This window comes from Paroedura picta, chromosome 2, assembly GCF_049243985.1.
Source record: "Paroedura picta isolate Pp20150507F chromosome 2, Ppicta_v3.0, whole genome shotgun sequence".
NCBI classification, from domain to species: domain Eukaryota; kingdom Metazoa; phylum Chordata; class Lepidosauria; order Squamata; family Gekkonidae; genus Paroedura; species Paroedura picta.
This window is the reverse complement of record NC_135370.1, coordinates 157523883-157542631: the sequence shown is the minus strand read 5'-3', so window position 1 is coordinate 157542631 and position 18749 is coordinate 157523883. Positions and strand designations below refer to the sequence as shown.

General features: G+C 43.6%; 1 protein-coding gene across 4 annotated transcripts in view; it reads left to right on the top strand.

Moving 5' to 3' along the window:
• The window catches only part of KCNK10 (potassium two pore domain channel subfamily K member 10), a 94482-nt gene that overhangs the window by 14765 nt on the left and 60968 nt on the right, over positions 1-18749 (top strand). The gene's annotated exons all lie outside the window — the stretch shown is intronic.

Below are 18749 nucleotides of genomic sequence, written 5' to 3'. Positions count from 1 at the left end.
CTGCCTATATCCTCAAAGGCCCCCGATTTGAATCTTGTTAGGAGCACTTTGCACATCACAGCCCACAGTGAAGGCTTTGGGAAGCCCCCCCCCCAATTCCTCAGAAGGTTACGATGTCCCCCAGTTTGTACCGTTCTGTTCCAAGATCAGGCCAATTGTGGTATGTCTGTAGTCTTTCCAGAATACTGCCTCTTTATAAATTAATCAACCAAATTGACCTTCTCAAATATCATGCATTACATTTTCTGGATTATTTGACTTTTGGTCTGATTTTTAATAACATCATTGGGGAATAATAACCTTATAATTCCATGTGAACAGGCTCTTGACCATTATTAGTGATACTCAGTGGTTCAAGAGCTATGTGCCTCTTTGACATGACGCCTGTGGCTCTTCTGAGCAATGTTCAGCAACTTGGCACCTGCTGCACGTTTCAGGAAAGTGGGAAAGGCATTTGCCGGTGAAGCATGTTGTTGACTGGCAGCTCTCACTTTGAAGCATTCTCTGCCAGAGGGAGTGTAGGATGGGTGAGCTGCAGGCTGTATTTGGGACAGGGTTGAAGGGCTCAGAAGATCATTGGGATGCAAGCATGGTTATATTTACATATTCAATAATTACATATTTAATCGTTGTTTTATGTGTGCATTCGGTAGGGTGATGCACGGAATACACGGTAGTCCAGGAGCCCTTTCGGTTTGTGATCACTGCAGATGTGTGTCTCTGCAGGCTGCTAGCAAAGTATCATTGATGAATTGCTGGATGTTTAAACAATGCTATTATGAGAATTTTAAGTGCCATAAAAATCTTATCAACCGATGCAAAAGTGATTCATGGGTGTTGCCAAATATGGTGGCAACAAATAGCTTCCCTTTCTAAAATAAATTAATGGAGATTAAATATCTCAAGGGCTAATTGAGCTGTTATGAGAAACTAGCATGTTGATGGTCAGATTGTTCCTAAGCCACAAGAATGTCAGAGAACGGCAGGGAAAAGGCAGACAACAGCTGCGAACAAAACCTTTGTTACTCTGGCACAGCTATTAAGGGAGTACTTAATTGTTCCCATCTGCCCTGTTCTGCAGCTCTTGAATTGGAATCAGGATGCAGGGTCCATTGATGCCACCTAGCAAGATTTTTGAGAACAATGTTTTAGACCACCATTTCTTTTATTTCTTTTATTTCTTGTATATCGCCCTCCCCCGCGGCTCATCTCTACTTTGCAATTGAAATACCAGAGACATCTGGCTGAATACTGTAGGGCAGTGGTCCCCAACCTTTTTATCACCGGGGACCACTCAACGCTTGACAATTTTACTGAGGCCTGGTGGGGGGGGGATAGTTTACTCCTCTACTCTCAACCACTGCCCTAACGCTATGGTAATGTTTAAACATCCCTTCAAAATAAGATACCGACACGCCACAACAATGAACGTAAGGAACATGTTATTTTCATGGAAATTTTAACTCATGACAATGACAAATCAATGGGAACCCTGAGCTTGTTTCTCTGCAACGAGATAGTCCCATCTGGGAGTGATGGGAGACAATGACACCCAAAGTGTGTTGTAAAGTAGCGATCCCCAACCTGTGGGCCGTGGACCACATGTGGTCCTTCGACTAATTGGAGGTGGGCCCCGAAGAACGCCTTCTTCCCCCCCCCCCGGCCCTTTACTTCATCCCCCCCAGCCCTTTACAACACACTTCATTGTTGTGGCATGTCTGTATCTTATTTTGAAGGGATGTTTAAACATTACCATAGCGATCAGAGAGTGCTAGGGGAGTGGTTGAGAGTAGAGGAGTAAACTACCCTCCCCCCACCGGGCCTCAGTAAAAGGCGTTGAGTGGTCCCCGGCGTTGAGTGGTCCCTGGTGATAAAAAGGTTGGGGACCACTGGGCCGGGGGGGGGGAGAAGGTGTCCTTCGAGGCCCACCTCCAATTAGTCGACGGTCCACATGTGTTCCGCAGCCCACAGGTTGGGGATCGCTACTGTAGGGGAACTGAATGCTGGATAAACCCAAGCCTACATTATGGTTTACCATGTTCTCAGTTGTGGGGCAATGTGAGTGCTTGCTGTCCATATTGATCGTTTTAAAAATTAATCAACATTGTATGATATAAATTTTGCCACTGGGAACCCCGCTCTCAAGCTCTGGAGGCTTCTTATCCTATAAATCATTGTGGGGTTTTTAAAAAGAAGTCATAGAAGGCAGTATTTTGGAAAGAGAGCCATAGGAATAGACAGCTAGATGGTCTCGGTTCTTTCTAATGGTTTGGAATCAGAACTCTGCATGAAAGATACCAAAATCTATTCTCCCCAGGGATGCCATGGGATGAAATTATGTAAAATCATCAAACTCTTAAAGGGAATTCTTGAGATGACAAGTGACCAGCTCAGCATACCAAATGCATGTGATAACTCTTCTAAGCAAATATGTTATGTGAAAATGGATTTCTCCTTGTTATCAGTATATCATTGACATGATTTCTTACATCCTTCTTGTTCTGATTCAGTGAGTTCATTGTAATGCGCTTGCTATTCTTACTACTATGATTTCTTACTGTCTTCAGCAGAAACCATTCTAAGTAAATTCCTAGGCCTGACTTTATTTATTTATTTATTTATTTTAAAATTTGCATCCCGCTCTCTTGACAAATGTTGCCTCAAGGCGGCTTAAAGGTAAAGGTAAAGGTATCCCCTGTGCAAGCACCGAGTCATGTCTGACCCTTGGGGTGACGCCCTCCAGCGTTTTCTTGGCAGACTCAATACGGGGTGGTTTGCCAGTGCCTTCCCCAGTCATGACTGTTTACCCCCCAGCAAGCTGGGTACTCATTTTACCGACCTCGGAAGGATGGAAGGCTGAGTCAACCTTGAGCCGGCTGCTGGGATTGAACTCCCAGCCTCATGGGCAAAGCTTACAGACAGCTGCCTTACCACTCTGCGCCACAAGAGGCTCTCACTGAATAAAAAACCATAAAGCAGAACAACCCATTAAAATCCCATTAAAACATTAAGAGAACATTATCCCAATTATCAACCATTATATAGTTATAAAGATGGCGGTGTAAACTCAACAATGTTCCAATCCAATCCAATAAACTCCGATCCAATTTAGCTAATCCTAAGCAGGACCAATACCAAGGTCCCAATGATGTAAAAACTGGGCTTTGCTCTTCCGCATTCAATATGGGAACACCTAGGATAGGGCGTTTGGTGAGAATTAAAACCCGTTTTACACATTACTTGCCCATCTTTGTATTTTTACACTCAAGCAAACGTGAACTGCCTCTGCTGAAAAATATTTTGTATTGCTTACTAAAAAGTCTTTCTTTTGGCCGGTTGGTACATTTTTACGCCATCTTTTCTTCAAGGAAATCGTGGTTTTATCCTTTTCCATTTTATCCTCCCAAAATCCAGACCCTCTGGGTGGGGGGTGGCTACACTCTGGAAACAGAATTTTCTTGACACTGATCACTCTGAAGGCCTGTGGAGCTGGGCAAGTCATGGGATTTTGTTTTAAGTGATATTTGCCTTGGGTCTGATGGGTGGGAAGGATTGCAGATAGAACCTCTTGGCGGGGGGAATCCATGCTTACAAGCCACAAGTGATGTACATGCATTTATGAACTGGTCCTATGTTTGGCCCTGAGACGTGTTTTCCTTGCTTCCTTTTGTGTGTGCATGTGCGTGCACATATTTTTTGGATATTGCTCCTTTAAAAAATATAGACATGATCAAACCATCTCCAAAATAGTGCTTTTCCATTTACTCTTTATATATTCTATTTCAAATCAAAAAGCATATGGCTAAGTTCAAGAGGTTTCAATTCTAGTTGGTTGAACAGAATTTCGTGGATCTTCTAGAACAGGAATGGTGCTGTAAGTTAGTAGCTGGTGACATATGGCAATTTTCACCACAGGATTGTTAAATACAGCAGTTTTTACGGGTTATTAAAAAGAACTTCGGATCAGGATGATAAACGGGCAATTAAGCTTCATTCCCACGTGGAATGTGGCACTGAGATTTCCTGAGTGCAAAGTAAGAAAGTTTTTTTCCTTGTGTAATACCTCCTCGCCTGGGGACTTTAAAACTGTAGGCATTTACAGATTCTTGGAGAATTCCCAGCTAACTTTAAGATACTGAAGGTAATGGACAGAAAGAAGACAACAGAAAAGAAAGAGGAGCCATCAGTGGTGAACATCAGCCCTTTTCAGGCATTAGGTCTGACTGTTCACATGGGAAGAACAGACTTTGTGTGATGCTCCTAGGCATTTCTAATGTCCAAAGAGGTCAACACATATACCATCCTACCTTTGCAACACAAATACCACAGCGGTATATTGGGCGGATCAGATGTAGTCTTTTTGTAAATGCATGAACTGGGCAGGGTCTTCCTCACCCCTGTATTCTTGGAGTTGAACCAGAAGCTTCAGATCATCCCGGGACATGTTCTTCTCACTCAAAAAGAGTTGACCACTTTCATAATGGTCAAAGTGGTCCCCTCTGTGTGTTCGGGAGGTGCCTTGGGGGCTAGAGGGGTTTGCCAACTCCATCTACTATAATGCTTCAGAGCTGCAAGGGGCAGTGTCACTATGCTTCCGCCTTTTTTTTCCCTTCAAGGAAATCAGGGTGGCACTCATGGCTCTCCCATCCTCTATGTCAGCATCACAACCACCCTGTGAGGTAGGTTAGGGGGACAGAGGGTGACTGGCCAAAGAGCATCCAGTGACCTTCACAACTGAGGCAGGGAATTCCAACCCAAGACTGCCTGGTCTCCGTTCAGCACTATAACTACTGTACCAGAATGACTTCCTTGCTCGCCCTTGTGCACAGGCTGAGAGAAATTCTATCTGAGCAGGGTGCAGACCTACCAAACCGAAGGCTGGGCTGTCTTGAAGCGGGACCAGTTTCATTCAGTGTTGCCTGAATAAAGCAGATTTCTCCCTTCTTCAAACTGCTACCACTAAGGAGCAGTGGTACAAAGTCCTGGGCTGTGTTTTTTCTCTTACACCCATGTACTGATTTGACATAGGGCAGCATTTGTGAGCAGGATCATGGTTGATTTCAAAGACACAGGTGCCCTTTTGCATTTGATATTTTGCCATAATGCTGTGTTTTTTTTTTTTTTTAAATAGCCTTGACACCCCACCACATGCATCTTTGAATTCACAGGCACCCGGCATGGCATTAGCTGCGGATTGCTGGAGCGATGCTGATGTCAGCAGCTCTGATGCTGCATTAGACTCCTCTTTAGGGAAACAGATGCAGATGTTATAGTTTCTGGGCAAGCTGCGTCTCTTCAGCATTCAGCTGCTAATGTGAAATGTTCCCTGCTGTAGTAGAAAGATAATGCCTTTTGCCTGTTTTCAACTCCTTTCACAGTACAGCAAAGCTAGCGGGAAGCCACTAGGATGGTTTGGTTATGATGCTGGGTTAAGATCTGGGAGACCCAGGTTCAAAGGTGCCTCTACCACGGAGACTCACCCAGTGAACTTGGGTCAATCGCTTTCTCAACCTGACTTTACAAGGTTTTTTACTTGTAATAAAACTGCAAGGAGCTCCCAAACACCGGGGATTACAGGGCATGACTTTCAGGTAAGTGAGTGTGGGTTGAGACCCAAAGTGTCTTTTATCTAAAGCAGTGATCCCCAACCTTTTTAACACTGGGGACCGGTCAACGATTGACAATTTTACTGAGGCCTGGGGGGGTAGTCTTTTGCCGAGGGATGTCGCCGTGTGAGCCCCTGCTCCGCTTGCTTTCCGCCGGCGCCCCTAACTTCCTGCCGTTCACTGGGGGGCGCTGCCAGCAGCAGCTGCGCAGTGCTATGCTGAGGGGGCGCCCCAGCCATGGCAGCCGCCATCCTTTGAGCAACACTGTCTTGGTCTGAGAGCCAGCAAGGTATAGCAGTTAAAGAGCAATGAACTGTAAGCTGGAGAGCAGATTGGATTCCTCACTCCTTTACATGCAGCCGACTGGGTGACCTTGGGCTAGTCACAGTTGTTTTAGAGCTGTTCTCATAGAGCAGTTCTCAAAGTCCCAACTGCCTCACAGGCTGTCTGTTGAGTGTAGAGGAAGGGAAGACAATTGTAAGCTGCTTTGGGACTCCTTTGAATAGTGAAAAGCAGGGTATAAAAAGCTAGCTCTTCTCCTTAGTCCCAGGCCTTTAACTTTCCATTGGACTTACAGAATTGTTTACTGTACTTTCCCTGCTGAATGGAGGAAATAATATCTAAACCATGAAACTTTTCCAGCAGGCAATATTTTCTAGCAGTGATCTGTGTGGTTACAGTGTGCTATAAATACAGTGTGCGTGTATGCATGGCTGCTGAGAAGATGTCAGTATGCTGGCAGCGATTTTCGCATTGTTTCCTCTGTATGGTGTGTCCATGAGGGCACTTGGCATGGAGGGATTTGGGCAGCTCGTCGGATGACCACCAGGAAGACCTGGACTTAATCCAGTCACTTTCACTCAGTAATGTAATATATGGGGTTCTTGTGAGGATAAGACGAATGGAGGAATCCTAGACTTAGCTTTTTTCCTTTCCTCCAATAGAAGCTCCATGATACATTGATCTTGAGCAGTAGATAGTTGCTGTTAATGACTTATCACCCAATAAACAAAAGGAGTAAAAAAAAAACTGCAGCTGCTAGAGATGTTTTGGAATCCCTGTCAGAAAGTAAAAAGGTAACCAAGTCATCAGTAAACCTTATAAAATCCAAACTGACACTTCCTTATTGGCCCTCCCTGGGGGTGTGCCACCAATAGAAATGGAGCACTCTGCTAGTGAGGGCCAATCAGCTCAAATTGCATTCTGCCAGTGAGGGCCAATAAGCTCAAGTTGTACGCAGTTGACTCACTCTACCTGATTGCCCCTTCCCTGGAAATATTCCCCCATTAGAAGATGGCCTTCAGCCAGGAATGGCTATCCCTGGTAGTTTAGCCCCAATGAGGAGAGACCCTTGAGCCAGGAACTGCTAATAAGGGATCAGCTCTCCACCTCTAACTTTCTGCCACTTTCAGAAGTTTGCTGGGTGAAAAAAGAGGCAGCCTCGGAGCATGCCCTGCTGCCAGTAAGTTGTCTTGGCCTCCTGGCCTCTATGGAGTGGTGTGTGTGATCTGCCTCTTGGGGCAGTCCCTGCATGCCTTCCTGGGGGGGGGGAGCTGCAGGGGACCCAGAAATACCCCCCTACTGGCTGTCTGGGACCCAGAGTGGCCAGGAAAAGCCTCTAACCTGGGAATGTTTAGTCATGGCTCTTAGCCAGGAATGGCCCACCATGGTAGTTTAACCCCAATCAGGAGGAAGCTCATAGCCAGGAAAGGCTAATAAGTGATCTGCGCTTGGCCTCCAACTCTGTCAGTTTTGTTGCTTGGAAGAGGAGCCAGCCTCAGATCATGTTTTGCTGCCAGTAAATTATCCTGGCCTTTTTCAACTCGGGGGACATGTGGGGAGGGGGAGGGCGGAATGAGGTGCCTTCTGGCACAGCCTCTGTGCACATTCTGGAGGGAGGGCTGTGGGAGGCCCAGAAATGCCACCTGTCAATCCTTTGGGATCCAGGGCAGTCAGGAGAAGCCTCTGCCCTGGGCATGTTTACTCATGAGAAAGTCACATGAGTTTTGCAATTTGCAATCTGAGAATGGAGGAGTGCTTTTGGGGTAACCATCACAGGCAATTGCAGCTGGATAAATAATGCTGTGAGTGGGACTGAGAAGATGTAGACTTTCCCTTCCCATATGGATACCACCTTGGTCTTGCCGCAATCATTCCAGGACCATCACAACAAAGCAAATTTGAGACCAATGGCATGGAAGATGAAGAAACTGTAGAGGGGCACAGAAGCACCAAGCGTCCATGGGACTTGTAGAGGGGGGAGACACTGTTTCCTAGTAACATCTTTCCAATAGAAGAGTTAGTTTTTATACCCTGCTTTTCTTTGCCCAAAGGAGTATCAGAGTGTTTTATATTAGCCTTTCCTTCCTCTCCCCACAACAGACACCCTGTGAGATGGGTGAGATTGAGGAAGTCCTGGTATTACTGCTCGGTCAGAACAGCTCTATCAGTGCTGTGGTGAGCCCAAGGTCACCTAGCATGTGGAGGAGCAGGGTATCAAATCCAGCTCACCACATTAGATGCCGCTACTCTTAACCACAACACCAAGCTGTACAAATTGCCATTGCTGTAAAGAGATGTAGCTAGAGCAAAGGCAGAAGAAGCTGTTTGCAGGAGGATGGTATAAGGAGAATGTTTTTTTGAGTTGCTCATTGGCTGTTTTGGGATTCTTTCCCTTGAAATTTGGACCTTCTGGCCAGTGGCTACTCAGAGCAATCGAAGGAGAGAGACAATCAGGTATTTCCTACACGGAGAGGTGATTGTATACTTCCTAAGGTTTGCATTTGGAAAAGGGAGGAATGCTTTTGTCCTCTACCACTCTCTCTTTCTGTGTGAGTGTGTGTAGAGGGGAGTGCTACACAGTCCCCCCCCCATCCCTGTCCCAAGCAGCCCTTTCCTCAAGGGTAACTGATCTCTGCAATCTGGAGAGGAGCTTTCATTCTGGGGGTTCTCCAGGTCCGACCTGGAGGCTGGCATTCCTGAGCAATGGCAAGGATGCCAGCCTCCAACTGGGACTTGGAGATCCCACTTCTGGGGTTTCCTGAAGTCTGAAGAATATTTCAGGGGTTTCTCAATGGTAAAAAAGTTGAGAAAAGCTGACATAGAGATAGGCATTGAGACACCCTCTGTAAGTTCTTTGCCAATCAATGTTTTCATTTTTTTAATTTAGGTTGATATTGAACTGAACTGAAGGACATGTAGGCTTGCTGGGTGGCAAAGAAAATCTGTTAGGTGCCGCTCCAACTAGTTAATGTAAAGGTATCTGATTTGGAGCCCATCTTTTAAAATATGCACTTCCAGAGGCCACCACTCTCTGCTTTTGCCCAGCTCTCAATCACCAGTGTGTTCCCATTGGTATAGGTTGTTGCTTTTCAGTGACTGAAGAGGCTCTCATTTTAGGTTAGATGTGAAAAGGATACCCAAATATGAAAAGCCCTTCACTTGCTGAATTTCTTCCTCATTCAGAGTCCATATGAACAATGAAGGATTCCTCCTTTTGAAGAAAACAAAACCTCCCTACTTTAATCTTCAAGTAGCTTATTTTCAGACCTTCTTTAACACAACCTTCTGAGAAATTTGGACCAACTCATGTCCAAGAGAATAGAGATCTCTCATAAGACTGCCTCATAAACTCTGGTGAGAAAGACCCAACTGAATAGAAGATCCAAGGACTGGCACCAAAGAAATGATGGCTTAAACAGACCGAGGAAGACCTTAGAAACCAGTGATTGTCTATCCATATGGTCAAAACTACTGCCACCAATCACCAAGTGTGGAAGCATGTTATAAACAAGGCAAAAAATCCAGCATCACCTACTGCAGCATATTGCCTGAGAGGACAACTTGTTCCACCAATCGACCGCTAAAGGATAAAAAGAAGAAATAAGAGATGTGTCTTTAGTGTAAAGCAGAACTGGAATATTGTCATTTGATCAGATGGGGTGGATGACAAAATTCATGAAACAAAGTTGAAAGATCATTCATGTATAGGCTGAACAAAAAAGGGCCCAGAAGGCAGCAACCCTTTATTGTTAAGGTTATTGAGGTTAAATGGCTCAATCAGCTCACTGCCATTGCCACAATAAGGAGACAGAGCTTCTTGGTAATTAGCTGGAGGTGTAAACAGGACTGAAATTAACAAAATAATAGGCCTTATTCAGTTCTGCAATTTCCCTTCCAGGGGTTTGACATGTTAAAGGCTTGTCCAAAACCACTTTAGTGCATTCCAGATTTAATAATATAGATTAATTAATCTGGAATGCCTGCTGTGTTTTGGCTCTCTTTGCAATCCCTAAATACAGATCTTCTGAGAAAAATTCTGAACTTTGGATAAGCCAATATTGATTGACACTTAGCCTAATAAAAGTTAGGAAGGATAAAGAGGACATAGGCACACAAGCACTTTCCTGATTTACAAAGGGTGGAGTACAGAAATTCACATGACTGTTTTGCTCATGGCTAAGCAGCCTTTTATGGGCAAGAGTTCAATAGGATTCCACTGAAGAAGACAGTTAAGTCACGTGCCAGAATAACAAATCTCAAAGTTACTGCTCAGGAACATACGGACATGTGAAGCTGCCTTATATCACATCAGACCAGGGTTCCGTCACAGTCAATATTGTGTCTGGCAGCAGAGATCCACAGAGATCCCATCACCTGCTACCCTGGTCCCTTCCTTGAAAATGGACATGTTGGGGATTGAACCTGAGATCTGCTGCATGCAAAGAAGATGCTCTGCTTCTGAGCCATGACCTCTACTAAAGGTGACCTGTGGCAGGTGATGCATAAACCTTTTAACTACCATATGTCATATTTCTTCCATATGAGCACCAGGCTGAATGGCCCCAAAAATAAACTCTCTGGTTGTGTACTTTGCATCAGGACAGCATAGTTAGAGACAATTAACAAGTCCACATTAGATAACTATTTCAGAGTTCATTATTGTACTCAGCACAGATCCGCGTATTCTTCTAAAAAACGACGGAGCATTTCGCATGGCAAAATTCCTGGATATATTTTGTATGCTTCATCTGCTGAGTAGGATGAAAGCAGCAGGCAGACTGTGGGTTACCATAACAGTTTTGCACTGCAGTGTTTTCTGTGGATGCATAACCAAGGGAATCTGGGAACGAATTTATTGTTGGGTCTTGTTAGAGGTCGTTCTCATGGGAGGTTAAATTTGGAGTCACTTCACCTTAAGCATTTCCCTTAAATGAAATTAGCTGTAGGAAAGGATCACAGCCATCGAATGAGAGCTGAAGTGACATTTTAGACCATCTGGTCCTTTTCTTCAAGGCTTGTTATGTGACACCTCGCTAACCCATTGTCTTCAGAAGATAATTACCAGAACCTTTCTCTCGCTCCTCGTTTTGCGAATATGCCTGTTGACCTTAGTAGGAGGACTGCATGCGTGTTCTTTTCACTTCATCATTCATATTCCTGTGAAACTGCCACAGCACGTATTCCAAGACTCAGTGGTTGATAAATAATTCAAAGAGGGGCTGCCAACTTTGATAGGCTTCATCAGTAAATTAATCAACTAATGCCCCTGTTGATTAATTGGTGGCAGGCAGTTCTAATAACTGAATGCTCCAGCTGCAAAAATGAATGGCACACATCATTATTGTTTTGTTTTAGTCTGTCTTTGGCCATGGGTGTTACTGTATTATTAAATGAAAAAGAAAAAAAGTATGACATTTTAACAATGAGTGGCAGTTTTCTGTGTGCCAAGCTGAACATGCGTGCATGTTGCCTTCAGTATTTCAGAAGACATGTATATTGAATTTCAGTGGTATGTGAATACATTTAAATAAAATTTAATTGGTTAAAAGGCTAATGGCTGTGGAACTGAGTTCTTATTTGATTGACAGGCTTAATTAGAATCCTTACTTTGTAAACCATACATATATATATATTTAGAATGGGTGAGCAGGAAATGGGAGAAGGCAATGGGGAAGAAATGTTGAAAACTCATGGGCTGTACTGAACTTTGGGTATGGTAGAAACATACCCAAGGCAAGGGGGGGGGGGAAGGAGTAAGTAAATCTATAACCTGATAAAATCTTGAGTAGAAGAAGAAGAGCTATTTTTTGTACCATGCTTTTTACTACCCAAAGGAGTCTCAAAGTGGCTTATCAATCACCTATCCTCTTGCTCTCCATGACAGAACCCAGTGAGATAGTTCGGAGATAACTATGAATGGCCCAATGTGTCTCAGCGGGTTGCATGTGGAGAAGCAGGGAATCAAACCCGGTACTCCAATTAGAGGCCTCTGATCTTAACTACTACACCAAAAGTATTATTTATGTATTTTTATACACCTGTCTTTGATTTTTATACACCATAATGGTCTCAGGATAGAGTAAGTGATTTTTCTGACTGTGCAGAATTTGGGGGGGTGTCCTTAAAACAACTAATTTGTAACGTATGTGCTGGTTCTTGGGGGGGGGGACTTAAACAAGAACGTAAACTGCAGAATGGGCCATGTTGAGAGGTCCTGAGGCCTGTTTTGACTGACATGTTTCCCAAATGAAGAAGAAGAGTTGGTTCTTATATGCCACTTTTCTCTACCCAAAGGAGTCTCAAAGCAGCTTACAACCCCCTTCCCTTTCCTCTCCCCACAACAGACACCCTGTGAGGTAGGTGAGACTGAGAGAGCCCTGATATTACTGCTTGGTCAGAACAGCTTTATCAGTGCTGTGGCAATCCCAAGATCACTTAGCTGGCTGCATGTGGAGAAGTGGGGAATCAAACCCAGCTCGCCAGAATAGAAGTCTGCACTCCTAACCACTACACCAAGCTGGCTCTTGTATCTCTGTAAATCAGGCTTTTTTGACAACTGTTTTCCAAATGGGTGGGAGTTAATTAATTTTTAATATGACCCTATGTGGTCATGTCAACCCCACTCCCTTTCAGAATGGCCAATGATGGGTCTGGAGGGAGTGGGAAAGGAAGGGGCCCCAGGTGGGCATGTACACAGCTTTGCTTCCCAATGATATTGTGCATGATTGTGTCATTTCTGGGGTTTCTTACAGCCTGAAGAATGTTTCAGGGATTTCTCACTGGTGAAAAAAACTGAGAAAGGTTGCTATAAATGGAAACATGGATACCCTCCTGTGTGAGTTTGGCACGAGGGTTTTTATATGATTATGAATATATGAGCCAGTGAACATGGGCTTTTAAATTCACATATCAGCAACCATATAAAGATTTGTTCTAACTTGTTCCAGCCATCACTTCTGTGTTACTTTCTGTAAGTTTAGCTCTCTTTCTGTATTCAAAACAGATGCATAAAGATCTCAGTCCAGTCTCATATATGTGTAGAAAGATTATTTGTATGCATTGACAGTGCTGCTATTCCAACCTACGTGCTGCCCTTCAAGACTTTTGAGAAGCTACAGTTTGTACACAGTGCAAAAACAAAAACCATCTGTCCGTAGGCAGTGATTATGTAGGACGTATAGTCTTGTTTGCACTGGTTATTGATACTTTTGTGGATGTAATTCAAGGCACTAGTATGGGTCTGTATAACCTTAACTAGCCTGTATTCAGGAAGATTGCCTTCTCCCCTAAGAGTCTCCAAGCCACTCAGAACACTTGAGAAGTTGGGCCTCTTTTGAGAGAAGCCCATTTGTGGGAAGAGCTTCTCTCCACAGCTAGACTGGCTTTTCTGTGGTGACACTGGGCATCGAATGCCCTACCCAAAGATAGTCAACCTCTTGACTTCTTCAGGTTTAGGAGTCAAGCGAAACCTATTTTGTTGAACAATTTGTGTTTTCTTCATATGGAAGAAAATAGTTTTCCTTGTAGTTGCATATAGTTTCAAATGCTGCTCACAGAGTTATGCATTCTTCCTTGAGTGATAAGAGTTTCTAACGGCAGGTCTTGGTTGATTACATTTAGATGAGGGAGTGTCTGATGAACAACATCCCCATCTTAATGTAGAACCTGCAATTTGGCCATTACCCTAGCCTGCATCATTAGCATATGGCATTTAATTGCTGCTAGAACTTCTGTTTTAGTTGCAAGGCTTTTAGCAATGCCTTGTATGATGGTCCAGGGAGCCAACCTGGTGTAGTGGTTAAGAGCGGTGGCCTCTAACCTGGAGAACTGGGTTTGATTCCTCAGTCCTCCACAGGCAGCCAGCTGGGTGACCTTGGGCCAGTTAGTTCTCTCAGAGCTCTCTCAGCCCATCTACTTCACAGGATATCTGTTGTGGGGAGAGGAAGTGAAGGTGAAAGTGAATAGTAGGGTATAAAAAACAAGGGCAATTCCGCACCAGCGGCGCCATTCCCGGCTGCTGCTGGTACAGTGCTGCTAAGCTGTTTGCAATGTAGGGTGTCCCCACAGGGGACACATTTCAGCACCAGATCATCTCCAGCATGAAAATGTGTCATGTTGGGGACACATTATAGCAGGACACCTGGTGTCCTGAAAGGAGTTCTCCCGGGAAATGCGGTAGGTTCCTCTGCACACGGGGTGTTGTAGTGTGCTGAATGGTGGGATTGCGATAAATGAAATACCACCATCGTGCACATTACAAAAACAATCAAGACATGCCACGAGGCCATCCAGCGCATTATTTGTCCTCTGCAGGCCTATGTAGGGCGAAAGGGACCATGGAAGAATCCATGTTCCCTTAGTATGGGGCTTCTGGGGCCAATTTGTGCCAGGCCTGGCAGAGTGGTGTTTGGCGTCATTATTATATAGACACAGGGATTTGCCCTGGGTCCATATAGACGCTGGCTTATACCGCTCATGCAGAATTGGCCCAAATCTTCTTTTTTGATGACTGTTTTTATGAATGTATTATTTTGCATGTTTTTATCGTGCATTCTATCAGGTGCCACTTTTGTGGAGAGGGATGATTCCTAAATATTAAATCCTCAACGAGCTGAATTAATAAAGGTGTTGATATTGAAGGCAGATAGAAAATGCCTGCTGATGGTTTCTATACGCTACCCTCTCCGAACAAAAAGGATCTTTACCTTTCCCAACTGGCATCCTTTCACCAGGGAATGGGCTGTGTCCTTTGAGGCAGGAGGCTCTGCCAATTTAATGTGTGTGTTGCATAAACTGAGAATCGTCATTGCTGTTAATGAGCAAGATTAAATTCCTTCCATGATAAGTTAACAAACGCACACCCACGGGAATAGCATGCTGGGAGGAGCATAGTTTGAAGAGACTTTTTGGAAGACCCAGGCTGAAGTCAGACTGGAGGAGGATTGGTTTCATTTTTTATGTTTCCCCGGTATAGGGAATGGCTCAGCAATGGGACCACCACTCATGGTATGTATCTCAATCCTGCTTTTGACTCTAGCGAACAGTTTTGATAGTAGTGGTTCATTACAAAACAAACAAGCCCGAGCTGAACCTGTTGAGCCTGTGACAACAGCTGGAACAAAGGAATTGGTGTGTATCTTGAATTGGATTGCAATGCTTACTGCACTAATTGCAGTTGTTCTGTATATATTCTCATGTACCACTCTGCCTTAACCAGCATCTCCAGGGATATTGTAGTGTTGCAAAAGGTGCAGCACACTGATCAAACAAAGGGGGGGGGGAAATGACCAAATGGAGGGGAACATGATAGTGATATTTAAATAATGCATCCTATGAAGTAAGTGGGCATAGCAACTTGCTTCTTCTCTTAAGTTAGAACAGTTGAAGTTGATGGGAAGTCGATTCGGGATAGATTCATGCAATGAATTATTAACGTTGTGAATGCAGCTAGCACAGACAAATTTTAAAAGCAGGTAAAGCAGTATGTTTGAAGATCCCGTTATGAGCTAAGACATTGGATAATGTGGACATACTGTGTACACATGGACAACACCTCACTGCAATCTTTGTTCTTTGTCAGAATTTATGCATATGATCTCCATGTGACAAGTTATTTTTGTGTAGGCTTTATACATGTGCTATGTCTTTTTCTTTAAAAAAAAAAGCTCTCATGTGTGCATGATTTATACCTACTTGGGTTATGATCAGAAATGTGCACAAACCAGAAAGGTGCATGACTCTGATCTCTTCTACATGGTCACTATAATTTCATGACATTTAAATATACATATATGTATGTGCAGTGATTTCTCTATGATTACCACGCTTTGTTCAACCGTCCCATTATTACCTTGTTAGAACAAAGTACTTAATGCAGATTTTGACTGTGATCAGGAACTGCCTCTACTGCAAAAAATGCAGGAAGTTTATTAAATAAAAATGTATTTTTTTTGCTGAGTTGGCAGTTGTTCTCTGTCAGCCCTTTTAGATGCTAATGTGTTATTGTGATCAAGGTATGTGATAAGTTCCTTCAAAAGTTAACGATTTTGTTTTCCAATGTGATCTTATGTGAGGTTGCTCCAGCCAGTGGACATCAATGGCATTAGGCTAGAGTAACTCTGCATTGGATCAAAATGTTAGTAGTGTTAACGATCTTCTTTGAATTGATTGAAGGTTTTGTCATGATCTTTGTTTTTTAGAAGACTGTAAAACCTGATGGGGTTTGTTATGTAGCAGTCATGACAACAGTTCACCCAGCCGTGATGTGAATAGGAAATGCTCTTTAGAGGGCAGAAAGACCTGCGTGCAAATGAGAAACTGATTTCACACCTCCTTTTTCAAGATGCAAAGACTGTTCACTTTTGTGTAATAAGAGAACAATGGCAAATGAAACCCCCTTCACTCTCCTCACAGTGACCCAAGGAGATACGCTGAAAGATGATGTCACACTTTAGGGAATTATAATGTGCCATTTATTGAAAGCCTTTTCCTACATGAACAGAAAAATCCCTGACTTCTTGATATCAGGTTTTCTCAGATCTTGAACTAATAAGAGTTTGTTCTTATATGCCTCTTTTCTCTACCCGAAGGAGTCTCAAAGTGGCTTACATTCGCCTTCCCTTTCCTCTCTCCACAACAGACACCCTGTGAGGTGGGTGAGGTTAAGAGAGCCCTGATATCACTGCTCACTCAGAACAGCTTTATCAGAGCTGTGGCAAGCTCAAGGTCACCCAGCTGGCTGCATGTGGAGGACGAGTAGGGAATCAAACCCGCCTTGCCAGATTAGATGAAGAGTTAGTTCTTTTCTCTACTAGAAGGCGTCTCAAAGTATTTATTTGTTTGTTTGTTTATTTGTTTATTTATTTACCACCCTCCCCCGAAGGCTCAGGGCAGTTTACAGGGAACAGGGAACAGGTACAGATAACATAAGGAAACACATGTGACAACAGCAATAACAATACAGCAGTAATAACTCCAACATAACAGCAGTAATAATATGATAGAACTGCAGAGGACCCTCAGCTCAACTCTTACTGGGACCCAGTGCGTTAGGCAGTAGTTACAAAAGTAGTTTACTTTCCCTTTCCTCTCCCCACAACAGACACCCTGTGAGGTAGGTGAGGCTGAGAGAGCCCTGATAGTCCTGCTTGGTCAGAACAGCTTTATCAGTGCCGTGGCGAGCCCAAGGTCACCCAGCTGGTTGCATGTGGGGGAGCGGGGAATCAAGCCTGACTTGCTAGATTAGAAGTCTGCACTCCTAACCACTACACCAAGCTGGCTGGATCATATATGCATTATCAAACTGTTGCTAATAACTCCAGTGTAAATCACTCATTCCTCTGCATGGGTGGGTGTAACAAATGCTAGTAGAGATTTTTGGTATGATATAGTTCCCATTAGCTGAACTTCCATTTATTAAGACATCCGTCTCGCTCAATTTATCCCTGCTGCATAACCCCTTATTATTGTGCATATGGCCTCTCTAACCTTCTGTCAAACTGTGCTGTACTTGGGAGCAGCATCTTGTGCTAAAGTGAGCCATTGTTAGCCATGTTAGTAGCCAGTTTCTCCACTGGCAGATGGACAACTAATGAGCTGATTTGTTGCTGGGAAACAGTAACTATGTTCTAGAAACTCCTGAGTGGCACTAAGGAGGTTCAGTGCTCCCAATGGAATCTTCCTTGTTATTTGTAATATAAAATTCAGCAGGCTTTCACTCTATTTTTTTAATGCAAGGACTTTCACCGTATAGAAGTTCTTATATGCAGATTCAAGGAGAAGTTCAGCAATGGCTACTAGCCATTGGTTGACTGAAGGGAACCTCTCCATATTTCTGAATACAGTGGTGAGAGGCAGCAGGAGGTCATATTCTGCATTTGTGAGCAGTTCTCAAAGTGTTTCAAAGCCCTTTCCCACCTTTGTTCAGATGGACTCCATCAAGAAATGATACAGAGGTTTCTTGTAGTCTGCAGTACAAAAATCCCTTCCACTCATGATTGAGAAGAGCTTTCCTTATGAGACCAGAGTGTGTATACCCTGTGCAGACAATGAAAATATTATTCTTCAACATGCTTCAAAATATTGCTGTTATTGTTTTGGGGATGCAAGAAGCCAGAAGCCTCTGGGGTGGATGTGGTTGGCCACGCCCACTTTGAAAAGGGGCTTTCTGTCCTGTGTGTGCTGGTGAGGGGAACGCTTGGGTGGGACCTATGAAAATGTTTTAATCAAAATGGAGATCATCAAATGGCTAAAAATTGAGAATTGGTGCCCTAACAAACACCCACAGGGGAGTGGGTGGGTTTTGGATTGGGAAATGAAGATGTTAAAGCTCACCCTATTCAATGCTGTGGCTCCAATCTGAATTCACCCTACCAGTTCCTTTTTATGGTAAAGAAAATTTACCTGGAGGGCTCTGGTGACAGATATCTGTGTAATGGATAGTTTGGCCACACTTTCTGTGACTGCAATCAGTGTTAGAGAAAATCATTTGAGAACATTTGGCCTCAGATCTAGATCTACTAAATGCCAGACTGTGGACTGCACCGAATGAGCCTTGCTGGCTCTCTACTTCTTCTGGCAAATGTTAATTAATCAATTAATCAATCACCTAATGATCAATCTTTATGAAAGACAGAGATAATCATGGTGGAATGTGTTGGCCAAGGAGCTAGTGTTAGGTTAAGGAAGTGAAGCCAAAAAGTAAATTGTTTGATATCCCATTTAAATATCTCAGACATTCTTCATCTCCTCTTTTTAGCACATTGAATTATGTGCACCATGACAGAGTTTGGATTTGAAGGAGCCGTTATTAAGCACAATTATAGGATGATTATTACAAGGCACACAAGTTAGATAGCTAGA